The sequence below is a fragment of the Lonchura striata genome, chromosome 9 (assembly GCF_050655825.1).
Source record: "Lonchura striata isolate lonStrDom1 chromosome 9, ASM5065582v1, whole genome shotgun sequence".
In the NCBI taxonomy this organism is placed as follows: Eukaryota; Metazoa; Chordata; class Aves; order Passeriformes; family Estrildidae; genus Lonchura; species Lonchura striata.
In genome coordinates, this window is record NC_140711.1 from 9,365,485 (window position 1) to 9,373,684 (window position 8,200).

Sequence of the window (8,200 nt, forward strand, 5' to 3'; positions counted from 1 at the left end):
CTCTGATGATTAACTCCTGAAGGGGAGCACAAGGGAAGGTCAGAGCAGTTTCAGGCAGTGAAGTACCTGTGACTCTTGAACAACACAGTTTATCACATGAAGGGTCCTGTCTTGCAAAAAGTAAGGTAAACTGTAGTTATTTTAGTTTTGGTACACGGTAATTTCACCTATCAGCTACAAAATCTCACTCTGACATTGTGTTTGAGGTTTGAGGAGTTAATCTTAGGACAGCAGATGCTTATTATTTACATCAAGGTTTAGAAAAGCATCTTTTTATATTAGAAGAGACTACCATGTGAAAGCTAAGCAAAACATTACCTGGAAAAAATTACATATATGGTCTAGTTTTAAGGCCTGATTTATAGGAAAACCAACTGGTAAGGTCATTTTTGGTAAAATTATTAGTTTAAGCTTTTCAATGCTTTTAATCAGATATAATTAAATATACCACCACTACTTCAGCTACATAGATTACCACTCATTACAGCTCACAGATCAAAAATAGCACATACAGCTTGGCAAAATTAATAATTTCTTTTCTAATCCCTTCCCATAATCTTCTGCAAACTCCAGTGACCAGAACCTTATGACCAAACCTCTTATGGAGGTGCCACTGTCTAAAATACAGGGGCCCATTTCCTTAGGACATCCAGCAGTGGTATAACTCCACATGCTGAGCTCTGATATGGAATTTGTCTTTTTTCCAAGTTGGACTGGGACCTTTTCCTCAAAGCCTTTCCCTCTGGAACCCCTCCTGCCACAGAGTGTGTCCTACACCAATTAAAATACTTGGGTGGCATCGAGTCATCAGCATAATCTTGTGGAAGTTTAGCATATTCGTTCATATAATAAACCCCCAAGATTCCTGGAAATTTCTCATTCTTTAAATATTTAAATAATCTTTCCTTTTGCCTAGTTGAATATTGGAAAATCAGAGCATAGACCTAAGTCTAATAAAGAACTTCCACTTTTGTGCCAATCTTCTCTTCCAAGTTCCACCACTTCAATCCTCTTAGTGTCCTTTCTGAACTCAAATTTTTGTACGCTAAATTATTACAAAAATATTCTGTGTAATCATTTGGAATACAGGTGATTTAACCAAAACCTTGGACCACATTGGCTCAGTGACCTGAAGGTTCAGATGTGTGTTCAGGCTTTGTTTCCCTGTGTGCCAGAGCTGGGAGCAGGACAGAGATGTGCTCTCCACAGCAGGCGTGGCACGGGTAATGTGCTGCTGAACCCCTGCAGTTCTCTTAGCCAGCCCTTCTCCTGTCTCTAGTAAGTTTTTTGGCAAGGCAGTGCATTGCTTGTCTTTCCACAGCAATCATAAATAGTATTTGTTGCCTTTACTATTGAAGCTAGTTTCCTACACTCCATTTTTTAACTTTCCACAAAACAATATCCACAGGGTGCAACGGCTTCATTCCAACAGTTCATCTGCATCTATATTTGCAAACCTTTGGGATAAGATATTGATCTCTCTTCCACGTTCTCAGTACCTGCTGGAGTGATTTGCTCTTGAGGAAGCTGACCCAAATTTTGCTTCTATTTCCTAGTTAGGTTCAGAGTCAAGGTTACTTGACTGACAATAACTATCATTTTTACCATGTCAAAAGTGCAACAATTTTGGGGGTTTTTCCTAGAAGGTACTCAAGTTTGCTTTTATAGGATTTGAAATTCTACAGCATTTCTCTAAGGATTCATTCAGGGGGTAGAAAAGGCTGAGGCAATCAATAAATTGTTTGAAAAGAAAAAAAGGAGGAGAAGACTATGTTTCCTTTAACCTAGGGAATCTGGGATCAGATAGTTTCTTAGTGAATAAAAGTCAATATTACAGTTGAGTTACCTCTTTGAGAATTTCTAGTATTCTCAGGTGGCTGTAGTTAATTCTGTGGGTTTAGTTCATCTCTTCAGCCAGCAGCTGGCACAATTTCGAACAACAGAAATACACAACTCTCAAACAAAAATACAAGATTGACCATGATAATCAACACATAGCAAATATAATTAGAGTTCATTGCTTGGCTCAGAGAGAGAGCAGCATCCTGACATGGCACATGTGCCTGCAGGGACAGCTGCTGCACCTGACAGCCTGTCCTTTGCCAGCTCCTGTCCCCGCAGCCCCCCAGCCCCTCTTGCTGGCCTTGGAACGGTGAGCTGTGCCTGCTGAGAGGGGGCCAGGCCATCTGCACCAGTTCTGCAGGCTGCCTCTGCACAAGTGCTCAGCCCTCACAATGGAGTCCTGATTTTGCAGAGGCTCTGGCACCCATTCAGCCATCTTACTGCAGCATCCCAGCATTTTCAGGAGTGCTTGGCCATGAGCAGTTCCTGTTGACACGAAGCATGTCTGTGTGCTTATCTACAGCTGTCACCTCTTCTGCAGGTCCTTTAAGCACCTCCTCTGCTGGTGGCTGTGTCAGCACAATGACCTATCCCACTGTCAGGCACATCTTTGGGATGTGAGGTCCCACATGGCTGAGAAATCCCAGCCCCAGCAGCTGGTGGGGTCTGCTCTGCCTCGCTGGGGTCCTGCCAGCAAATGTGGCCCAGCCCCAGCTGCAGGGCAGTCCCAGGGACCCCTCTCAGAGCCCTGGAGTTATGGATGGAAGCTTCCAGGACTCTCCTCCCAGTGCTCTCAAATGAGCCAGCCAGATCTCAGGATAGCAGGGGAGAAGAATGCCAGAACAACATGTGTGATTCACAGGCTCAGCATTCCACATGTACAAGTGGTCTGTAAGCAGCAGAGACAGGAGCAGTTCAACACTGACTGCCTCCAACCAGTTGCACCTTTGCTCTTTGTAGGAAGACTTGATGGCATTTTGGAAACGTTGTTAACCTTGAGATGAGATTCACAACAAATTGTCCACATTTATCCTCTCTTTGCAGTGCTCCACACAGATTTTCTTCAAGCTTTTACCATGGATGTAGCACACAGGACTCTCCCCAGATTTCTGAACATTGCTCAGAAAAAGGCAGCTTCTCCAGAAGCTAATCTGGATGGAAATATTCCTGGTTTGTAAACATTTTCCCTGTATTTGTTCAGACTGAGATTGCCACCTACCTAAACAGAAGCACAAGGAAGTAAAACCAAATTCCCAATTCCTTACAGGTAGAATGGGCATAGGCCACTACATTATTGTTTAGAGAAAATATTTTCCTTACAAATGTGTCTCTCCTAATGTCTCTTCCCTTTGCACTGCAATTAGCATTGGTGTGATACATCAGGTATAATATGATTTGCTTTCATGCCTTTTCACCATGCACTGTGTTTGGAAAATGCCAGACTAACTCACAAGAAACAGACAATGCATGGATCCACTCAGAAAAGAGGACCAGGGAAGAGAATATGCAGGTAAATCTATTGTAACATCCCCCTACAATAACTGAGCCAGGGTGCAGGACACAAAGTCTGCTGAGGAGCAGAAATACTAAAGTATGAGACATAAACAACAACAGATCACCAAGTCAGCTGAAAAAATCTAAACCAAATTTGTCCTCTAACAAGCTGTTTACTTGCCTTCATGTTTGCATTTTCAAAGGTCATCCTTTTTTACAATAAGTAAAAGAAACCTTTTTAAAGTTATTAATCTGACAGTGTCAGTTTTAGCTTTCACAACATCCCATGCTGTTATGACAAACAGTGCACAATTAAAATGAAAGGAATGTTTCTATCAAAGTATTCCACACAAGAATTCAGAGCCCAGCATGGAATAACTAATGGCCCAAACTACAGCAGTAGTGGGTTTTTTTAAGGTTCTTCAACCCCAGATGCATTCAGGTTTATCAAGCTGTGATACAAATCTTTTCTATGCATACAGTGTCCCTCTGTCTGACTTAATATTTGATTTTTTCTAAGCATATCACATAGCAACACAGAGGTGGGTTTTTCTTAAGGGCTGCTCATTCAGCACCATCAAAATATGGCTTCAGAAATGTCTTTATTTGTAGCATGTATATGCTGATGATTGTTCAAATGGGCTACTAAGAAAAGGGTGCAGATTGAAAAGCAATTATAGGGGATGGTACTTTCAGGATGCTCTGCTTGCAAATAGCCCTCAGTTTGAAGGAATTCTGAGGGGCAGTCAGGGTATCTATCTATCTTCCAGGGTAGATTATAAAGGATGGGAGGCAGGAGCCTGAGCAAGGAGGCTCTTCATGCAAGGAATTGCTGGGTCAGGTCATGCAGGTCCCCACCATCTCAGGCTGTCCTGCCAAAACCAGCTCTACAAATTCAATTTATTTCAGTACAAACATAATGTAATTTTGTCATGTAAGGCCTTAAAATTTGAAAACCACTCCTTGATTTTTGACCTAAGCTTGTTTTCAGACCATGTAGATAGTAGGTTAAATGCCAGAGCTTCACACTTGGCTCCAGTGCCACATTGCTAATGTGCTCAGCTACTTAGCTGAAGAAAAAGGAAGCAATGATCACCACTATGAAATAACATGCAGTGCTCTTCCTTGAAATATCTTGATTCTTTTTCCCATTACATGCTCATTTTCTATCTGTTCAGTTCAGAAGGTTTTATCCAAATCCCAGTGAAATCAGTCAATTCCATTTCATCTCAGGGCCTATTTCTACCCTGACTAGCAGCACGTCAATAGAAAAAATTAGAGATTCCCAGCACTGCAACTTGTCAAATTAGGCTCTATATTTTTAGCTGTTCAATCATAGCATGTTTTCAGCATTAAAAAGAGCAAAAGGAGTAATAAAGTTTTGCTAAAACTAATACAAGAGAAAGGGGACTTAAAGAAAATGGGTTTAGTTATTGGTTATGAACACATACAATGCCAATACTTTTCTTCCTTACTTGTTTTTATAACCACTTCCACAAAAACAGAATCAGGAAATGAAGTTATGGATTCCAAAAGAGCAAGTGGCAAATAGACTCAAGCTGCAGATAATTTCTTCCCTGCATTATTTTTCCTCACTTCCCCTCTCCCAGACAGCCAGGGTTTTTTGCACTGGAAATAATTCCAAAACAGGTCAAAGAGATCACACACTACTGCACTATGACTTAAAAAAATAAGGAAATGTTCATTGCTTTATTAACATGTTATTGCCAGAAATGTATTTCCACTACAGCATTAAATCAATAATTATCAGAATTGTTTTCTTCTTGTCCTGATGCTCAGGTAGAGAGTGTTTTAGCTGGCCAATAGATAAGTCCTTTTAATGAAAGCTGCAGTGGTGCCCTACCAACATTTTATTCCAGACCTACAGCACCACTGCACTACTGGAAAGTATTCCAGAAGTTTTGTGTTTTAGGCCACAAGGAATCTAACCATGCAAAAGTAATCCCTTGCCTGTGGTTTTAAAGACATTTAATTTCAGACAAAATGAGTGAATGTAAGGCTGACTGATGACTGCAGAACTTGCACAGGCTGAGGAGCACAGGTGAGCTCAGGTGAGGTTTGGGGGTAAGGATGGACTGAGGAGGTGCAGAGGCCAGTCAGAAATTACTTGAGACCACGAGAGGGTACAGGCTCTTGCCACATGTTCCAGGCAAAGCCATAGAGTGATTTTCAGCTGGAATCTCCTCCCCAAATCAGTCTACCAGCATTTATAGTTGCCCTTCCCCAGTTCAATGCACCCTCTATTCTTTCCACTGCAGGAAATAAATGAAATTTACCCCTGTGCCAGCATATGAAAGGATGTGTATTTTCTTTCACAAGTAGTGAAGCCTTGGGAAGGAAGGCTGGATATTCAGGATCCTGGAAGCAGTCCAGAAGCAGGACATCTCCAGAGGCTAATGCAATTATGATTCCATTTTGGCTGGCTGTACAAGAAGGGATCAGCTAACACCCAGGAATACCAGGCAAAGGTTACAGTCCTGAGTCTGTACAACACTGGGCAAGTCAGAGACTGATTTTGTTAGCCAGTGAATTTGTGTAGGAATAGTTAAAAAAGAGGGGTAGCCCTGACACTGATGAATCTGCCATCAGGGTGAGGGCTGGGAGTTCAAACACACAGAGACCAGCTGCATGGGGACATACCTCTGCATTTCTGCAGAGCAGCTTGCTGAATCAAAGCTGAGCTAGTTTATTTCATGGATTATACATGTATTTAATTAAATTTCTAGATAAATATTTGTAGCAATAAGTTTTTGAAGTACTGCAAAGTTACATTGTATTAAACATTTATTGCAATCTTATGAAATATTCCTTGTGTTAAATATTTACTGTTATTTTCAAGATATTGGAATAGAGCTTATTATAAACACAGCACAAATGCAAAGCCATCTTTCTCAGAGCAATATACTTCCTGAGTTGCTTTTAGACTTATTTCCTGATGGATATTTGCCATTAATGTACTATGACTTTTTCCTTTATGAAAAAAGACCTTAGCTCAAGCTAAGAGAAAGTTGTAATTTAAAAGATAGTTTCCAAAATGCTCAGCATTCTCACAATAATAACAGTTTGTCCTTTTTCTTATGCAGCTACTTATTAAATATTTATATTTATGTTTATTTTGTAAACAAAGAAACTGAATTAGGCTAACATAGGAAGAGCCCATGATGTGTTTTAATATCTATATTTGTTTTATGACTATTTGTTGTGGTCTTTTATGCAATTGATTCAAAGGATGGTGTTAAATAAGAAGTAACATTCTTTAAACCATACAAAAATATTTTTATTTGCTAAAGATCAATTTTTTAAAAAAAATAAAATCTATGATTACATACTGTGGAGAATATCTAGTCTCTATTTTATATTCAGTAAAAGTAATGAAACTATTAGTAAGTATTTGGTTTTCTTGAAGACAGTATGATTAACACTGTGTCCTTTGGAATTTGACCTAAAAACCTCCACACGTTATCCTTGAGAAAGCAAAAGGCTTTTGGTCTGACATTTTTTGTGACATTTTCCTCTTGATCAATAATTGAACAGTCCAGCCAACTTGAAGGTGCTACATGTAGGACAAACACTCGCATTTATTTAGTTCATTATGTTTCTGAGGTTATCTTGGGGTTTCTAGGAAGTTTGTTTCCTATAAACTCTCCTGCTGCTTGCAGCTGCAGGAAACAGCGTGTCCTGGTTAGGGAGGAGCATCCACCTGACCAGACTTCCAGCCCTGGGACTGGTACACATCACTTTCTCTGGCATCTGTAGCACAGCAGGGTTTTACCTTGGCAGGGGTAACTGCTCTGCATCCCTCTGACATCACTGTTAACACAGCCACCACTTCACAGGGCCTTATAAAATGCCTGCCCATTCTTAATCCACAGAGCACTTAGAAGGTGTCTTGCTGCCAGTTTTCTCAGTCAACCCTCCAGTGCAGGTCGAAAGGTTGTGGTTTTTTTCCTGATTATCTGAGGAATCTGACACTAAAAAGGCAAAGGAAATAAAAAATCGACCAAGAAACGCAATAAGGACAAAATGAGGAACTGAAGCATTTATTATTCTTCAGATAAGGTCAGTAAAGACTATCAATGCACCAACTGTTATCAGAGAAAAGGTGCTTGTGTTTTCCTGTCTAGTTAAAGCTGTCAGAGCTCAGGACATAATGCACATTCCTCAAGCTCAGTTATCAACACAACTCAGGCTTGTATATTTTTATGTTCCTCCTTTAGCATCATAGTGGTCTGTTGCTGTACATTCTTCAGATTTTACACACATCTATTGGAAGTGTCAAACATTAGTTTAATGTTCTTAGATCTGTGCTCTTTCTCTTTTCAATCTGATGCTTAGTGAAGTATCAAAACAACTGCAGTTACATGTTTCTCCAAAGCTGACTTGAAAGAGGAAAATTAAACTTTAAAGATGTACCAAACCTGGGATGAAATAAATTGCTCTAGAATTAGCATACACCATTTCTCAGGGTCTGAGATAAAAACAGTCCTTGTGTACATTGTTACCTGTATGCCTACAAAACTCTTACATAAATGCTTTCAGAAACAAGAACAAAATTTTTATTCAGTGAGCAGTAAGAGATGTAAAATGTTTCTTTTTGGGAAATCAGAATAATGTTTGCCTGAAAATCCTGCATGTCTAGAGAAGCAGTCTCAAAGTTCTTACATGCCACTTGGCACAAAATTCAAATAATTTAAAGGGGTATTTCAGTGAGCATTCTCAGAATCATTGTGTGCCATATTTATGCACATTCAACTACATGGTGTAGTTTCTAATTAATTCATAATTAATTATCCCTTGTTGTAAAATGTTGTTTGAATTCCCCAAGTACTTGTTGATGGCAGTT

General features: G+C 39.9%; 1 long non-coding RNA gene across 1 annotated transcript in view; it reads right to left on the reverse strand.

Annotated features, from left to right (window-relative positions):
* Window positions 1-2: 2 nt before the first annotated feature.
* The window catches only part of LOC110483646 (uncharacterized), an 87,612-nt gene continuing 79,414 nt past the window's right edge, over window positions 3-8,200 (reverse strand). Inside the window, exon 6 of the long non-coding RNA XR_014957195.1 lies at window positions 3-7,328. This is a non-coding gene — a long non-coding RNA (uncharacterized LOC110483646). The remainder of the gene's footprint in view (window positions 7,329-8,200) is intronic.